At 41.4% G+C, this 19,154-nt stretch overlaps 1 protein-coding gene across 2 annotated transcripts in view; it reads right to left on the bottom strand.

Annotated features, from left to right (window-relative positions):
- Oatp30B (Organic anion transporting polypeptide 30B) overlaps positions 1–19,154 on the bottom strand; it is a 1,136,150-nt gene that overhangs the window by 216,068 nt on the left and 900,928 nt on the right. For both annotated transcript variants that reach the window (XM_067152180.2, XM_067152178.2), the window contains one exon: positions 7,734–7,823. The gene's annotated coding sequence lies outside the window, so the exon portion shown is untranslated. The remainder of the gene's footprint in view (positions 1–7,733; positions 7,824–19,154) is intronic.

Genomic DNA, 19,154 nt, shown 5'->3' with positions numbered 1-19,154 from the left:
TCTCTCTCTCTCTCTCTCTCTCTCTCTCTCTCTCTCTCTTGAATCCCCACATACACTTCAGCTAGGCCGGCTCACTCATACCCACAAACAGTCTCACTCACTCCGATCACAAACTTTCATCCGTCCTCGCACGCATACTGAACATTCACACAGTAGAAAATTATGTAGGTACAGAAGGTTTCGTTATGTATACATTCGTTTTGCCTCTTTACAAACATTTTCTGCAGGTAGTTCTTTTATCTGTAGTGAGAGTTCATTCCACAGACGAGCAGCCACTTTGATATGATGCTGTTCTTGCAAATGGACAAATCTGGACCTCTCTGAGCGGAACGGTAGTTCAGCTGTGAGCGGTTGAAGGGGTTTATGTGAATGTTACCTGCGAGGGATTTTCTCAGGAAAGCAATATCTATTTGTTTACAGAGAGCTGTTACGGGGGGGGGGCAGTGACCTGGCTGTATTTAAATGACCTGTTGAGTAATTAGTCGTTCTGCTCGGCGTTGAACTCCCTCTAGTTTAATGTTCTCCGCTGTAGAGGGGTGTCAGGAAGGAAGGAAGGAAGGAAGGAAGGAAGGAAGGAAGGAAGGAAGGAAGGAAGGAAGGAAGGAAGGAAGGAAGGAAGGAAGGAAGGAAGCCCCTTACAACAGTATTGGCCGTACTAATGCCAAACAGGCTGTCTAAACTGCTTTCTTTCTGGCTCCCAGTAGAGATCTGCGGATGAATCCCAAGATTCTGTATGCTTTGCATCTTATTTCCTCAACATGCTTGTTTAATTTTAAACTGCTGCAGATATGAATGCCAGGCAATTTTATTGAGGCACAAGGCATCAGGTTTTTACCACACAGTGAAATTTGGTGTTGTAACGGTGATCTTGCTATAGTTAACCGGATATATTTACATTTATAGACATGCTATGTAGCCAGCCTTTCTATTACCCGCAGGCACTGGGTTCGATTCTTGGCCAGGTTAGATATTATTACCAAGATTTAGGGCTGGTTTGAGGCTACTCAGTCTAAATGAGAATAACCGAGGAGCTATCTGATGCTGAGATAGCAGCTCCGGAGTAGAAAGCTAAGAATAACGGCGAAGAGGATTTGTCACGCTGATCATGTGTCACCCTGTAATCTACAGGCCCTCGGGCTGAGCAGCGGTGAATTGTCAGAGCTATAGTTCCATGTTTTTTTTTCCACGTAGATAAAGTCTTTCCTGGCAATAACTATATGAAAATGTACGTCACGATTTCATTTAAAGTCTCTCATGAAATCGTGACGTGCTCTTCTGGAGAAGACAGAGATGATGATGATGCTGAGATGGATCTTGTGTATCTTTGAAAGATAGACTAAGGAATGAAAAGGCAAGGATGAAAGCAGTAATAAATGAAATTATGAAGGAAGCAAGATTAAAACGGTATAGTAATGTGATGAGAAAAAGCGAGGAGGAGTAGGTATATTAAAAGAGCGAGCATGTGCTATCAGCTTGCATTCGAAAGATACTGTGTTTGAACCCCATTTTTGGCAGCCTTGAAGATTGTTTTACGAAGTTTCCCATTTTCACACCAGGGTCTACCTTGGTCGCTTCCTTCCCACTCTTAGCACGTTCTTATTCCATCGTCGTCATAAAACCTATTTGTATCGATGCGACGTAAAGCAAGCTGTAGAAAAATGGTACATTAAAAAAGCATGCAGATTGCCTGTTACAGCGAAGAGCTCTCGAGGAAGGCAAAGGATAAAGATGGAGAGAGATGCAGTACTTGAGAATGTCCTGGTGAAAAAAAAAAGACTGAAAGAGGGGACTATGGACCGACAACAATGGAGAAATCTCATTAAGGCAACCGACCCCTCATAGGCTACTGGGGAAAGGTGGTGACGAAGAAGAATAAGAAGGTACTTTCTGAGGATCTCTGATAGCGGAGTGGGATTTAAAAACGGGGAAGTCACTGGGCTTATGCTTGGTCCTACATGGACAATTCCTCGGCTTTCTGCGAATAAAAAGAAACCTTTCCCTTTGCGAAAAGCTAATGATCAATAAATGAAACTTAAATAATGATAACGAACAATTTATTTGCATCATTTCACAGAGCATTTTTGGCAATCAAGGCCTACAGTAACGACTAATGTGACGTCACTGATGGTACACTCTATTTCAACCAAAACACACACTATTTACACAAACAAAGCCTACTGTAACGATTAATGTGGCATCACTGATGGTACGCTTTCTATTTTAACACACACTATTTATATAAACAAGGCCTACGCTAACGACTAATGTGACGTCACTGATGGTGCACTTTCTATTTCAACACACACTATTTATACAAACAAAGCCTACGGTAACGACTAATGTGACGTTACTTCGATCACATTTTGTCACGTTAAATCACACAAATTTTCGGATGACCCCCAGTCATAAGACATATTCAAGTCAAAAATCCTGGATATCATCATCCAGACCAAAGCGGACTCTGTGCTAACAAATTCACTAGGAATATCATATGTAGACTTCTCTGTTCTGAAATACCATGTAGGCTACTTGATTTTTTCAATAAATCAGAAAGAGGAAGTCAAACTGATAGTTGATAATTTAAAATTTAAGTCATAACAAACTCCGCTTACATATAAACAATAGATCTAGTAATTAAACATTGTTCATTTGATCAGATTAAAAGGCCGATCATTACGATTCTCTAATAGAGGTGGCTATCAGGTGTATTATATCATCTCATGGGTAACAACAAAGTAGAGGATGATAATTACAACGTGACCGGCACACCCTGTAATTGACGAGAAGCTTCTCAATCCTCCAATCTCAATAGTAAATCCTTGTGCTAATTAGAAGTGGAGGAAGTTACAGAGAGAATACTGAAGTCAATAAAAGGGCGGGCCGGTCTGAGTGGGTCAGGCAGTAGAATGCAGGCTTTCTGAGCCCCAGGTGGCTGGCTCTATCTTGGCTTAGACTGATCAGTTTACAAGGCATTCGTGATTATGGACATTTTGCAATTCTTGACAAGCCTCTGGAATGCGTTTTCCGTAAATTTGCGCCACTTTGCGAAATAATTATTTTGCACTTCTTCGCACCAAAATTGATATATTTAAGATCATATAATTTTAAAAATCACCGAGATAAATCATACAACGCCGAAGTCCAGAGTTGCACAAACTATTAGCCGCGCTGCACTGCAATGTCAGTAGCTCAAGATGGCGGTGCTAATGCATCTTGTCTAGAAATTACTTCAATTTTAAAAATTTCATGGTCTTGCAACGCTCACCGAGCCAAACACGCTTCTGAAACTATAGACGTAGAATAGCAAAGAGTGAAAAATTTTCAGGGTTGGGACATGTCATGACTTTTTTTTTTCTCGCACGAATGCGGGATCTACCAAGTGGAAATAACCAGATGGAAGTGGGGAGAGTAAGGAGCTGCTGAATCTCTGAATAATGCCGAGTAGGTTTACCAGGTGTACGATATAAAGCGAGCTGCATGATATTTATTCTTTTTTTTTTTACGTCGCACAGACACAGAGGTCTTATGGCGACGATGGGATGGGAAAGGCCTTGGAGTGGGAGGGAATCGGTCGTGGCCTTAATTACGGATTTGTCTGGTGTGAAGATGGGAAAACAGGGAAAACCATCTTCAGGGCTGCCGACAGTGGGGCTCGAACTCACTATCTCCCGGATGCAAGCTCACAGCTGCGCGCCCCTAACCGCACGGCCAATTCGCTCGGTATATTTATTCTCAGAAAGTACCGTAATCTTTACAATAAACCCTCAAAGTACTACTCTAGATTGTCCTAACACGTTGCCAACGATGCGAGAAACGTCAGACACCAGTCGCCGCACCACGTGTGAACTTCGCAATCTCATGTTTCACAGCGATGGCAGTGTCCTCTCGTGTCCCAAACAGTCTCTCACGCAATGGTTCTTTCACTTTTGGGACAATTAAAGATCTCTAAGTGGTCACAGCAGATGGCATGCCATGTCTACGTTAATAAGTGCATGTGGCAAACCCCCGTGATGCAATTTTACCCAGATGAAGATCTTCCCGTAAAATTTTGTGTATGGTTCGTTTTTCAAGGCCTGTAACTGAAGTAGTGTCCGTCTTCTGTTCACGTCCATGGACTGGGCAATTACTGCACGTGACATCAGTCCGGACACTAACAGGACTACCGCTGCTTATTTCACGTCCGAGTTGAAATGCTGCTGACCCTCTTGCAACGGAAGGGTATGATTCCCTACACCTTCCATAAGCTCTCTGTGACGTTCTTTGGCACCGAGATCGCGGCGAACGACCAGTTTGATGTACGCACTCTATTCTCGCCTCGTCACATCCATTCTGCAGGACTACTCTAGTCCCGTCGCCGTGTGCGTGGTACTGTCCAACGTACCGCCATCTCGTGCTGTGTCCATGTACTATAAGTGTCATGCTTTCCATGATATATGATTACTGTATGGCAGCCACTGCCTGCTCGATTTACATCCGATGCAGATCGAGCAGGCTAGTATGTTTCTTTCAAACTTTTCAGCACTTCTTCATTGCTTACCCTGCTGATCACTGTATGGCAGCCACTGCCTGCTCGATTTACATCCGATGCAGATCGAGCAGGCTAGTATGTTTCTTTCAAACTTTTCAGCACTTCTTCATTGCTTACCCTGCTGATCACTGTATGGCAGCCACTGCCTGCTCGATTTACATCCGATGCAGATCGAGCAGGAAGTGATTGCAGCACAGTGCAAATGTGAGGAAAAAATAGTTATCACTTATTCACGTCTTCTTCTTCACCTTACATGGTTGTGGGCAACATTGTCATCCTCACGACCGAGGTATTCTCTCCAGTGTTAACTTCTCTACTGCTTCCCTTTCTCCGTTTGTCCACCATACTTTCTTCTATCAGATTGCTGCACCAGGGTGAATGCCTTAGTAGGCGACCTATGAATCTATTCCTTCTAGTTCCTAATATTTCTACCACCTAATATGTTTCTTTCAAACTTTTCAGCACTTCTGGCCCAGTGTATTTTTACCGTGCGGCGCCAGCACCACATTTCGAAGGCCTGGATTTTAATTTTTTATCACTCTCCATGAGAGTCCAGCTTGCTGATCCATACAGTCCAACACTCCGTACAAAAGTTTTTATGTATTTCCTACCTTAAATGTCAGCAATGATATTTTCTTATAGAAGGCTTCCTTGGCTTGTGCTATTCTGTTTGTTATCTCCTTTCCGTTCCTTTTATCAGATGAAATTAAGCTGCCATGGTAAGGGAACCAATGTTTCACCTCTGGCAGCTTTTCCCCACCCAAACTGATTACTACCTTTCCTTCTCAGTCTGTGGTACATGTCTTTACTTTTGTTTTGTTTTGCCCCAATCCTCATAATTAAGAACCACATACTTCTGTATTCTTGATGTCGTGGTCAGGATTTATATTCAATGACAAATGCCTGAGATATCAATTAAAAGGCCACATGTCATCGACTGAGCTCTGATCGTCATTCTCGTCACCAGATCGAGTATGGTGGCTGTGTGTCAAGTGATGTTAAGTGTATGATAATCAATTTAATTCACTGCAGGTCAATTTGCCAATTCTTGTTTGTTAACGAGTTATTGATGCCGTATCAGCACGTAAGACAGCCGTACACTCAACTCGGAGAGTTTGAAAGAGGTCGCATTGTTGGCAGGGCAGAACGCAATTCGCTGTTCCGGGACATTGCACGTTCTATAGAGCGCAATGCTATGCTGTGCAGAGAGTATCAACATTAGTTTGTACAAGGTCGTACATTTAGCGTCCGCAAGAGAAGACACCTTCTACGGGGCGCAGAGTTGTGTTATACAGTGTGTCTGCAAACCGTAGTTTGTTCAAAAACAGAGCACATACAGCAAACACTCAGTGTTGTTGCAAGGGAGAAAATAACTACTAGATTCCGAATAAAAGTAATAACTGTTACTTAATTCTGAATATTAGTGTTATTAATACTCTAATATATGAATTACTAGTAACAATACAATCATTAACATTAAAAAGAGCTACTGCAGAGTACTATTCAGGTAAGAGAAAAATATGAAACTAACGAGGCTTTCCTCGGCGTACGTGCAAGTTACAATGTTTTGAAATTCATCCCAAAAATGTCTTCTATATACTTCTCTTTCCTGAGGAAATGAACAATTTCTCATGGCTTTTAGAATGTGAGAAAGGGCACGCGAGGGACACAATGGTTTAAATTCCAGCCCAAAAGTTAGGTCTCCCATATAATTTAGTTCTGTTGAGGAAATGGGCAACTTCTCATGGGTCTTAGAAGCGTGACAAAATAAATACGTAAGAGAGTAGTTCATTTACAAACATACATAATGTAATTATAGACGGTCACTAGAACAAGGAAAATATACCAAACCAAACCCCATGCCGCAAGAGTCCCGAAGGGCCATGGCATACCAAACGACCGTTGCTCAGCCCGAAGGCCTACAGATTACGAGGTGTCATGTGGTCAGCACGACGGATCCTCTCAGCCGTTATTCTTGGCTTTCTAGACCGTGGCCGCTAGCTCACCGTCAATATCTCAATTGTAATCACGTAGGCTGAGTGAACCTCGAGAAAAATATACCACAAATATTAAAATATTAACTGTGTGCACTCTTATAAACATAATTTTCTGTGCGTCTCAGAAAGGTTACTATTTCCATTAAAAAGTACTACAATATTCGCACACAAAATGTTCTAGAGCTAGTACGATACTCACAATCAACAAAACAGTCATTATGTAAGGATCTCCTCGAGTGATTTTGTTTCATCTTCAAGCCCTCCGGCTCCACGGCTAAATGGTTAGCGTGCTGGCCTTTGGTCACAGGGGTCCCGGGTTCGATTCCCGGCAGGGTCAGAAATTTTAACCACCATTGGTTAATTTCGCTGGCATGGAGGCTGGGTGTACAGTATGTGTCGTCATCATCTTCATTTCACCCTCATCACGACGTGCAGGTCGCCTACGGACGTCAAATCAAAAGACCTGCACTTGGCGAGCCGAACATGTCCTCAGACACTCCCGGCACTAAAAGCCATACGCCATTTTGTTTCATTAAACTTCAAGCCAAGAATAACATCTTAATCGGCTGCGTTAAGGAGCTGTCAACTTCAAACGATGCCAATTCTCTTCCAACCCGGATTCCATATCCACAGGTAAAGAAAATTAAGTACCTACTTCAGAGGTAAATTAACTTATTTTTAAACCTTTCTTATAAATCTTACGTAAATGACTGTAGTTATGTAATGGAGCAGCCGGATATGACCCTTACCAAACAGGACTAACAAAATGTTGGGACCAATACTGCAAACAACCAAAGCTGGTAAGCTCCCGACAGTGATGAGAGAATAAAGAACCTTCCTGTGCCAAGGGGCTGGGGAAGTAGGTTCGAATCCAGCCACGGGCCTACGTGCGTCTCTGTAGTTATGAGTTCATATGAACAAGTACTCCATCATTTATTCTGAAGGATATCTAACCACGATACTAAGTGGGCTAGAGTGATCAGCTCTCTACCCCCGGGAATGAACCTCGTATTCATTTATGGTGTAGGCTGAGTGAACCTAAGCTGTATGTGTAGGCCTACCTCCAGAAGTGGAAAACTCGTTTCGTAAAGATGTAAATAACAAGAAAATTAAAAAAAATAACGTCTAATAAGGATTTAAAATATGTTGGCTGTACGGCCAACCGAGACGGAAAGACAACGTAAATGAAAAAGCACCATGGCACTTACCTTGGGGATAACACGTCACACCTCGTAGCTGCAAAAGCCGGAGGGAATGGACGGTCTTAGTATTCTACAGGAGAGCTGCATCAGTAAGATCTGAAAAAGTACAATAAAATAGCGAAATTAAACGGAGATATTTAAAAAGACTTTCAATTTTAAGGACAAGAAATGAGTAACAAAGAGTATATGCGAGGCGTTCCAATAATAATAATAATAATAATAATAATAATAATAATAATATGAAGGTACGTTCAATTACCACCAGGAAGTCGAAAGTGGTGAGAATATCTCGAAGATACGAGCCTCTGAGAATTATGATGGGGAAGAGAAAACTAACAATGTCAACCAATTCAAGTAGGCACCGCCTTCTGGCGGAATATGCCTATTTCACCGAGGAAATCATACCACCAAGAGCCATGGCAAAGGCTGCGTTCATCAAGAAGCAGTAAACTCAGCTTATAGTTACGAAATAAACTGGCACCTGTCTGAATGGATCAGAAACATCAATACTGAGAAGGAGAGGAAATACCTGGAGAGTTCTGAAATGTGGTGCAGGAGAAAGATAAACAGAAAAACGTGAACGCACATGGAGAAAAATGAAGATAACCTAAGAAGGGTTGGCGAGAGGATAGGAAACCTTGATAGAGTTCTTTAGAAGAAAGCCAATTGGTTCGGACATTTCATGGAAAGAAACTGCCTGTTGCATGATGTTGAAGGAAAGTTAGAAGGAACATGGTAACCTGGGAGAAGAACTCAGCTGTTACACGATTTAAAAGAAAAAAGTACTGGATGCTGGAGAAGGAAGCCAGGATAGAGACACGTGTAGGCCAAAATCACAGACAGAGTCAAAGGACCTACCACTAAGCCGAATAAATAAATAAATAAATAAATAAATAAATAAATAAATAAATAAATAAATAAATAAATAATAGGAACCTCCGTGGCTCAGAGGGAAGCGCGTCGGCCTCTCACCGCTGGATACCGTGGTTCAAATCCCGGTCACTCCATGTGAGATTTGTGCTGGAAAAAGCGGAGGCGGGGCAGGTTTTTTCCGGGTACTCCGGTTTTCCCTGTCATCTTTCATTCCAGCAACACTCTCCATGCTCATTTCATAGCATTTATCAGTCATTACTAAATCACTTTGGGAGTGGCGACCCCATAGTACTAATAGCCTATATATGATTCATTCATTACATCCCTGACCCGGTCAATGAGTGGAAAAAAGGTTGTAGGTCTTCATTTTTTCAATGATAATAAAATGATTTTTACGTCCCACTAACTACGTTTACGGTTTTCGGAGACGCCGAGGTGCCGGAATTTTATCCCGCAGGAGTTCTTTTACGTGCCAGTAAATCTACCGATAGCAATTCAAGGGCACGGTCGACGGCTTCCCGACTTTTGGCGAAAGGTAACAGACTTTGTGGGTGAAGGAATGTAATGCAGTTGTACTTGTTAGTTCATTAAGTATTGCGTTCTATCAACATTGCCACTACCCTATTTACAGCCATCGTATAATCATTAGTTAAAGACACGAGCAAGTAGGCCTACTAATTAAGAGAAATCCTGTATATTAGTAAGTATACTTAAAATATTTTGTAATATTTCTCTTAGCAGGATTATTTTTACACTATGTGCTATAAAAAACAAACTGCATCTATTAATTATTATCACAACTGAATACTCACCCCAGTTGGTAGCCATCGGTGACTGGGAGAAAAGAGTATTCTATTCTAATTATGGTTTTCTCCCTTCTCCATAATAGACATGGTTGAAATTGGGCTAGTTAAATGGTCGTCAGGACAAAAACCACTTTGTGAATATTGTAGAATTAACTGCTTGTCCCACTTTTTGGACGAATGGCTGCTAAGAAGCATATTCTTCCATTAACGAGATGAGCAATAAAACCGGTGCACCAACCACGTTACATCACCTCCCCATTTGTCTCTTGGCAGGAAACACGCAATCTCGTTTCCTTTTTCCTTTCTTTCCCACGTCTCTTCATCCCTTGAGCCAGGGGATTTGCCGTGAAGCAGCGACTTCCAACATGGAGGGCTCTATCGAGCGAGAAGTTCTTATGACAAGTGGGCCACGGAAATGTAGGTGAAGCATACCAAGGATTCAGATGAAAAATGGTCTCCCATTTCACTGCATATCCTCCTTTAGCAGTAAATTGTGAGAGCTTACGAAATAACCTACATTTACAGAAAGTAAAAGGACAAAATGTGTACCTTTAACAAACTGAAATTCAAAGGTAATTTTTATTCTAAAAAGTACAATTTATATAGAAATATGTCACTGAAGTACGGACTCCTCCTTACACTGGAGAAAATATTTCCTCTAATGAATATTTAACTGAAAACCGCCTGCTTGATATCAAAAGCCACGAAAATGATTCCCATTTATATAATCATACAAATACGAGTATGATGCCAATAGGGCACACTAAACAGCCAAATGAAACCATTTTATTTGTATTTATTTTTCAACGTATATTATGCTAGAACAAGGTTTTCAAATGGCGGCCCGCGAGGGCTTTTTAGTTTTTTAACGAAATGAAGAAAATTTACAAAAAATATTTCGTTCAAAAATATATTATTTTTTAACCCTTTATTGAACCAAGTCAGAACTAATTTATTCTTTAATATTATTTCCTGTTTTTAAGTATTCACTTGGTCTCAATATATTATTTTTTATTTTAAAAAATAAAATCAAAACTTCAACAGATAATGAGCCCTCACAAAAGCCAGTGCTGGGTCTTAACCATTATAAAAATGGCTATAGAATCCATACCAGTTCTTGAACTCCATGTCGGATTCCGAGCTCGATAGCTACAGTCGCTGAAGTGCGGCCAGTATCCAGTATTCGGGAGATAGTAGGTTCGAACCCCACTGTCGGCAGCCCTGAAAATGGTTTTCCGTGGTTTCCCATTTTCACACCAGGCAAATGCTGGGGCTATACCTTAATTAAGGCCACGGTCGCTTCCCTCCCAGTCCTAGCCCTTCCCTGTCCCATCGTCGCCGTAAGGCCTATCTGTGTCGGTGCGACGTAAAGCAACTAGGAACTCCATGTCAACCTCACTGTGGATATTTTATGAAACGTAGCATGCGTTGCATACCAAGAGATACTTTAAATGCCATTGGTGTAAGAAGCGGCTGCAATTCTTCGTTCTTCTATCATTGGTACAACTGGCTGGTACTTGGTGCTGCACACTCGGAGAAATTTTCAGGGAAGTACATTGCTGGGATTTTAGGCTCCTACAACTGTATTTCACTGTTCCCTTCACACTACTCCCACTAAATGGTACTTATTTAAGTTTTGTTTTGATCCCATTATTAACTTCAGTGTTTTTAGTTCTTTTTACTTTACGTCATTTGTCAAATCATTCAAATGAACTGACATTGTTGGGTGCTCTGCTTCGTAATTCAATTGTCCTGGGTATAATTGTGTTTATTTTTAATTTCACTCTCTTATGCAATTACAAAACACTGTTTTAAGCAATTAAAATGATTAAACCTTCATTTAAACTGAACAATCCATGTTATTTCATACTGGTACCTCTGTTCTATTTGCGAAATTTTACGAAAATTAGCCTATTATTAAAGTGCGGTCCCCAATCATGTCTACAGTTTCCAATATGGCTCTCGAACCCTTACAAATTGCAAACTCCTGTGCTAGAAGATGAAGGAATGAAAAAGAACGGAGTAAAATGTGGGAAGCCTCCATGTCGGATACCGTGGTTCAAATCCCGGTCACTCCATGCGAGATTTGTGTGGACAAAGCGGAGGCGGGAAAGGTTTTTCTCCGGGTACTCCGGTTTTCCCTGTCATCTTTCATTCCAGCAACACTCTACATTATCATTTCATAGCATTTATCAGTCATTAATAAATCACCTTGGGAGTGGCGACCCCATTGTAACAACAGCCTATATATGGTTCAGAACATCCCTGACCCGGTCAAAGACTGGAAAACAGGTTGTAGGTTTTTATTTTCAGTAAAAAGTGGAGGTGGCATTAGGAATGGCTTGGCTCGCGGGCGATGCTATAACGACGTTAATAATTCCGCAACAAGCTCGCTCTCCATTCTTCCGCCGGAGGAAGTCCTGAGGAAGTGGACACAGTTATCGCGCCCACATAAATTAGGATTCCTGTTTCCGTTCGCAAGACCTGCCCTAACATATAACCTACATTCACAGCTATGAAGACAAGAGAACCAGTTGCAGCATCGAAATATCCACAGGGAAGGAAAATGCAAAACAGGAGTAGAAGCCAAATAAAACGACACAAAATTTAGTAAAATCAATTTTCGTTGATTCAGATCGCCAGTGTACCTTTTTCGAAGTTCTGATCGTGCTGCCATCTAACAGAAAAGCGGAACTCTCTTAGACGGTTCCTAAAGGCTGATTTAGACTGGGAAAGTTTAGAGGAATCAAGTATTTGAAGCCTCTAAACTTGAAGATAGTATTTGTGATTACGCAAGCAAAGCGTGCGAGGGAAGATTTGTGCTGTTCCCTTGTTTCGTTGACGTAATATGTGCTAGCGGATGTTCCTTGATATGACAGCAAATAATAATAATAATAATAATAATAATAATAATAATAATAATAATAATAATAATAATAATAATAATAATAATAATAATAATAATAATAATAATAATAATAATAATAATAATAATAATGGTTTTCACGTCCCACTATCTACTTTTACAGGTGCTGACTGGCCGTGGGTTCGATTCCCCGTCAGGAAGTTGAAACATTTAAGAAACGGGATTTCCACTTTCGGAGGTACATATAGCCCTGAGATTCACTCAGCCTACACCAAAAATGAGTACCAGGTTAATTCCTGGCACCAAAGGCGGTCGGGCGTATAGCTAACCACGCTACACCAGCAAGTGCCGAGGTTACAGACAGTGGACACCTTCACCTTTCATCCCTCCCAGGCCCTTTCATGGTCTGTACGGAGATGACTTTGCTTTGCTAAATACTTTTTTCAGTTTTCGGAGACGGCAAAGTGCGGAATTTTGCCTACCGACAGCAATTCAAGGGCACGGTCGGAAACGTTCATGAATCAAGACAGCTAAATTTTACAGAAGACAAGAAAACTTAATATTTTCGAGCTCCAGGTGGTTGGGATGATGCCACTGTCGTTGGATATAGACTGCGGTGTAATATAAATGAGTACGTGTTGGTACTGGAATATCTGAATTAAGTGCATCATCGTTGTCTTGACTCATCCCACTTTTATTTCCAATTCGAGGCTTACGGCAATTAAATTTCTCGATATTCATGTCACAATTTATTGTTCTTAATTTATGTTCTTGATGCCACTCTGATGCTACACAAATTTGACCGGTTTTTGGTTTCAAACATCCAGGATGTTGCACTTTCTTCAAACAATCAAATCTTACACTATATGATACACGGATTCTTCCGATGCAGACTTCTTCTGTCTTCTGTGTACCTGCTATTTTCTGAATGAACAGCATACTGAACTCAATGTGTCACATTGTACACGTAAGCACAAAAATGATCTCCCGACATAAACAATCAACATTGCTCCACTGCAGTACTGAAAAGGAGGGGAGAGGTGGTGGTGGTGGTGGTGGTGGTGGTGGTGATTATTGCTTTAAGATGAAGTGCAACTAGGAAACCATCCTCTAAATAACACTAATCAGAGAGAGAAAATGGAAGGGATCCGACACTTCGAAAAATTATGGTATCGGCCAAAGAAAGACAAGGGCCACGAAGTGCGTGAAAATGAAATACTCTCTAGGCCTCCATAAGTAATACCTTCGGGGTCGGAAAAGAACTGACCAAGGGAGGTCGGACAGGATACATGAAAGCGAGGAGCCTGTCACAAGTGGAAGCAATGCCAGGACTCAGCTAAGGCCCCGTGGTCGCCAAACCACGCTCCCAAGTTGAGAGCCCTCAGGGCCCCTCTTATTTGCCTCTTACGACAGGCAGGGGATACCGTGGGTGTTACTTTACCGCCTCCACCCACAGGTGGAATAAGGAGGGGAGGGAGTGAAGGGGTAGCACTGAAGGCACAGTGTGTGTATTACTATACATCCACTACTGCGCCCATTTCAATCACAACAGTCTACCTGCAGCAATGTGTTAAGTGAGAAGGTGGGGGGAGGCCATGCTTTGTTTATATCGAGACACCATTTTTATGCATGCGTGTACTGCATGTAGCGCGAGGTGTCTTACACCTAGGTCACAAGAAAAACCTTGCTTTATTATTTATGTTTCTTGTTAGCGGTTCAACGTCGGACTAACACATATGTTTTCGGTGCCGAAAGGATGGGAAACAGCAGGTTGCGAAGGTAGCAGCTGTGGCGTTAATTAAGGTACAGCCCCGGCATTTGGTTGGTGTGAAAATGGGAAACCACGGAAAACCATCTTCAGGGCTGCCGACAGTGAGGTTCGAACCTACTATCTCCCGAACGGAAGTTACAGCTACGCGGCCCTAACCGCATGGTCAACTCGCTCGGTACCCTTCTTTAAGTCACACCTATACACATATTATAAATGCACTGAAATGAAATGGCGTATGGCTTTTAGTGCCGGGAGTGTCCGAGGACAAGTTCGGCTCGCCAGATGCAGGTCTTTTCGATTTGACACCCGTAGGCGACCTGCGCGTCGTAATGAGAATGAAATGATGATGAAGATAACACATACATCCAGCCCCTGTGCCAGCGAAATTAACCAATTAAGTTTAAAATTCCCGACCCTGCCGGGAATCGAACCCGGGACCCCTATGACTAAAGGCCAGCACGCTAACCATTTAGCCATGGAGCCGGACATAAATGCACTGTGTGACTAGTGTCTTTTTGTACTGGCCAATACAGCCTAGAAATGCATGAAAAGAATTATAACTAATTTTCGGAAAATCGCCCTTTCTCGATCGTATCCTTGGACTGTGGAACGATAAGACATATCCCGCCCCTCAAAAATCAGCGTCGCCGGCCAGAATCAAACACGCAAACTTTGCTCTAATTCTTCATAAACTTAATGTTGAAATTCAACCTACGTCAAAATTCGTAACAAATGTTAATTCTAGTGCCTTCAGAACCCTTTCACAAAATCCCGTTGCTCTTTGCATGACCACTGATGCTTTCATACATGAAAAGAGAATAAAGTATAAAATGAGGCAACAGAAAATATCACCTGGCGAGTTGAACGTGCGGTAGGGCCCGCAGCTGTGAGCTTGCATCCGGGAGATAGTGGGTTCGAGCCCCACTGTCGGGAGCCCTGAAGATGGTTTTCCGTGGTTTCCAATTTTCACACCAGGCAAATACTAGGGCTGTACCTTACTTAAGGCCACGGCCGACTCCTTCCCACTCCTAGGCCTATCCCATCGCTGCCATAAGACCTATCTGTGTCGGTGCGACGTGAAGCAAGTTGTAAAGAAAAAAAAAAAGAGAAGAAGATCAAACGAACAGGTAGAAAGTTACGAACACGAGAGAAAAATGAAATAACGGATACACATAGGTATTGCCATTGCAGACCGTTTAAAGCGTTTTTTTCTAAACGCAACAAACAAAATGGAGAGATAAATTATTACGGACACGAAGAAAGAACAAGAATTTCCCAGATAAATCCAACTATTTCTTGTAAAAAGACGAACACAGATAATGAATTTTAAGTGCTTTCAGGAGTACCTGGAGGATATTTGTAAGACGCATCATGAATGTCACTGGAGTAGTAATATAACCACATACTTCCTGGGTGGTACAGCCGAGCATATAAGCACATCAAATGAGGCGTGTCTTTTAGTAGGAAGTGTTCTGGTCTAGTCTACTTCCTCCAGCAGCCTGAAGCTATTACCAAAATTCCGCAACTAATGCTGCATGCCTGCAGTCAATTTGGAAGACTTCTATAACCTGCTGAAAATTAGGTGCGAAGGTGGTAATCACAACCCTTCGACAGAATGTGTCATTTAGATGCAACAATTCAGCATTCATGTAATAATAATAATAATAATAATAATAATAATAATAATAATAATAATAATAATAATAATAATTTTATGGACACATTATCAGAATGAACACTAACAGGATAACTAAAAGAATTTTCAACCTGGTCCTTTCGTCTAAAACCAAGAACAGCTGGCTTCGTGAAATTGAAACAGATCTCCAGAAAATCAACATCTCAGAAGACATTGTACAGGACAGATGTAAATTCAGAACCAAAATCGTCAATCACCACTTTGAAGACAAACCCAACACCAGAGCTACTATAACTTGGACCGAAGAACGAAGGAAGAAGCTCAGCGAGAGGATGAAGAGATTTTGGGAGGAAAAAAAGGCCAACACATCAGCTAAGCAAGTTCAACCGTGCTCCTGAGTAGGGCATAACGATGTATAATAATAATAATAATAATAATAATAATAATAATAATAATAATGCATTGTATGTCCAACCCTTGTCCTGTTTCTCTGCTGGGTCGGGTATGAAATAAGATGAATCTTCGTAGCGAGTTTTTATGACTGGATACCCTTCCTGACTTCAACCACATCAGAGGAATAAATGAGATGAAATGAATAATGTGATACATGATAGTAGGAAGGGAGAGGGTGAAACCCGGCGCCAGCACACATCCTGCTCCATTCGAAAAGCATCACGGGATCTCCTCAAGGCTTAACGTTGCTATCCGGCGGACGTATCACCATCAGTATGTTCTCATTCCACATGAACACTACGGAGAGGTTTGGAATTGCATCCAGGCTTCTGCCACGCAATTATTGATTACAAATTGTATATCATCACTTCTCCTACCCTGTCGGCCAACATTCTGATGGTGACTTTTTTGATCAACGGGACTCAAACCGGCTAACCACAGTGTCAGACCATACAGGCGGGCTATAATAATAATAATAATAATAATAATAATAATAATAATAATAATAATAATAATAATAATAATAATAATAATAATAATAAAAGTAATAGTAATAAATAATAATAATAATAATAATAATAATAAGAGTAATAATAAATAGTAATAATAATTAATAATAATAATAAAAGTAATAGTAATAAATAATAATAGTAATAATAATAATAATAGTAATAAATAATAATAATAATAATAATAATAATAATAGTAATAAATAATAATAATAATAATAAATAATAATAATAATAATAATAATAATGAAATGAAATGGCGTATGGCCTTTAGTACCGGGAGTGTCGAAAGACATGTTCGGCTCGCCAGGTGCAGGTCTTTTGAGTTGGCGCCCGTAGGCGACCTGCGCGTCGTCATGAGGATGAAATGATGAAGACGACACATACACCCAGCCCCTAAGCCAGCGAAATTAACCAATGATGGTTAAAATTCCAGACCCTGCCGGTAATCGAACCCGGGACCCCTGTAACCAAATGCTAGCACGCTATTTAGCCATGGAGCCGGACAATAATATGATTATGTGGACAGGCAGAAGAGGCCGTTTTCGATACTCTAGAATAATTCAGAGTGGACAGGAAGACCAGAGAACTAATCCCGCAAACTCTCACGAATACGACTTCTCAAGTGAAATTCCTTGGGGAAATTTCTGAGCCTTTTGAAATATGTACGGGCGTTCGGCAAGGTGACTGCATCTTCCCTATTCTGTTTACCTTAGTTCTAGACAAAATTATTAGAGTATGGGAAAGGGACGTCAAAGGGATGAGCATCGGAAATTTGGGAAGCCAAGTCAAGGTGAATGCTGATGATCTAGCATCATTACTAAGACCAGAGATGAAACCAGATACGCCCAACAGAGATTTCACAGTATAGCATCAAAGGCAGGCTCCCAGATATCGTACGAAAAAACAAAGTACATGGAAAATCTACATGAAAATGAAAATCCACAGCCTGTTTCCAGTCATTCGGCCGGGTCAGGAATGGAATGAATGAAGCCCTCCATCCAGCGGCGAGGATAGAAAATGTGCCGGCTGCCAAAGCCTGTCGCACTCTTGAGGCAATGATAAATGAAATGCTAATGGAGAGTGTTGCTGGAAAGAAAGATGACAGGGAAAACCGGAGTACACGGAGAAAAACCTGTCCTGCCTCCACTTTGTCCAGTACAAATCTCAAATGGAGTGACCGGGATTTGAACCACGGCATCAAGCGGTGATAGGCCGCCTAAGCCACGGAGGCTTCGGAAAATCTACATCAACATAACAACAACAACAACAACAACAACCTCCTCTAGAGAAGGAAAACAATTTCACAGGTGTCCTCCTTCAAATACCTTGAAGAAATCATGCTACCATCGGGACTACTAGTAGACAGTGAGGCCAACATAGAATGAGCAACCGAACTCCATAAGGCGTACAGACTAACGTGGAATTACTACAAGAGAGTCATATCGCGTACTGCAAAATTACATCATTAGAAGACAGTTGTTTTGTCGGAAGCTTTATACGCCTCAGAAACCATACCCTTGGAGGTCACTCTAAAATTATAGAAACTGAAAAACAAGAAAGGAAAATTCTTCGGAAAATTTATGGTCCACGAAAGGAAATGGAATTTGGATTAAGAGAACAGCGGACCCCTACTCGTTAACTGACAGGTCCACTGATGCCGTACGCAAGAGACGCCTAAAATTCTACGGCCACAAAGGGGAAAAAAAAAAAGTTATCAACTCAAAGAAGGTGAAAATGAAATGGTTAGTACAAACTATGGCGGACCTCCAAGAAATGAATATCGCGGATGATGACATAGAAGATCGTGGAGCCGTTAGTACAATAGTAGCCAAGCACAAATTCGTGGGGAAACCTAAAAAGTAAACTGGTTATGACCTCAAGTACCATAACTAAGAAAATTAACACATCCAGACAATACATTTCATAAGACTTTATGCCTAGTCATTTAATTTTTCATACACTTCTCGCTTACTGACCTGTCGTGAGAGGCGACTAAAAGGGGCCCCAGGCGCTCTGAACTTTGGAACGTGGGTTGGCGATCACGGAGTCCTTAGGTGAGTCCTGGCATTGCTTCCACTTACTTGTGCCACGCTCCTCACTTTCATATATCCTATCCGACCTCTCTTGGTCAACTCTTGTTCTTTTCCGACCCTAACGCTTCTAGGCTGGGAGGCCTAGGGAGTCTTTCATTTTCACGTCGTGGCTCTTGTCTACCTTTGGCCGATATCTTCATTTTTCGAAGTGTCGGACCCCTTCCATTTTTCCCTCTGATTAGTGTTATATAGAGGATGGTTGCCTAGTTGCTCTTCCTCTTAAAACAATAATCACCACCACCACTAACACATTCCAGCTTTGTATGCAAAGCAACGGGAAACTGCATCATTTTTAATTTTTCTAGTATTTTTTTAAGTGACGCACAGACAGGCTATTTTACGACAACTGATGTTTGAACTGTTGGAAATACTATAGGCAGCCTTCAGGCTAAGGGCTCAACCAACATACATATTACT

Source organism: Anabrus simplex, chromosome 8, assembly GCF_040414725.1.
Source record: "Anabrus simplex isolate iqAnaSimp1 chromosome 8, ASM4041472v1, whole genome shotgun sequence".
Lineage (NCBI taxonomy): Eukaryota > Metazoa > Arthropoda > Insecta > Orthoptera > Tettigoniidae > Anabrus > Anabrus simplex.
The sequence above is the reverse complement of the archived record's forward strand: the minus strand, read 5'-3'. Positions and strand labels throughout refer to the sequence as shown.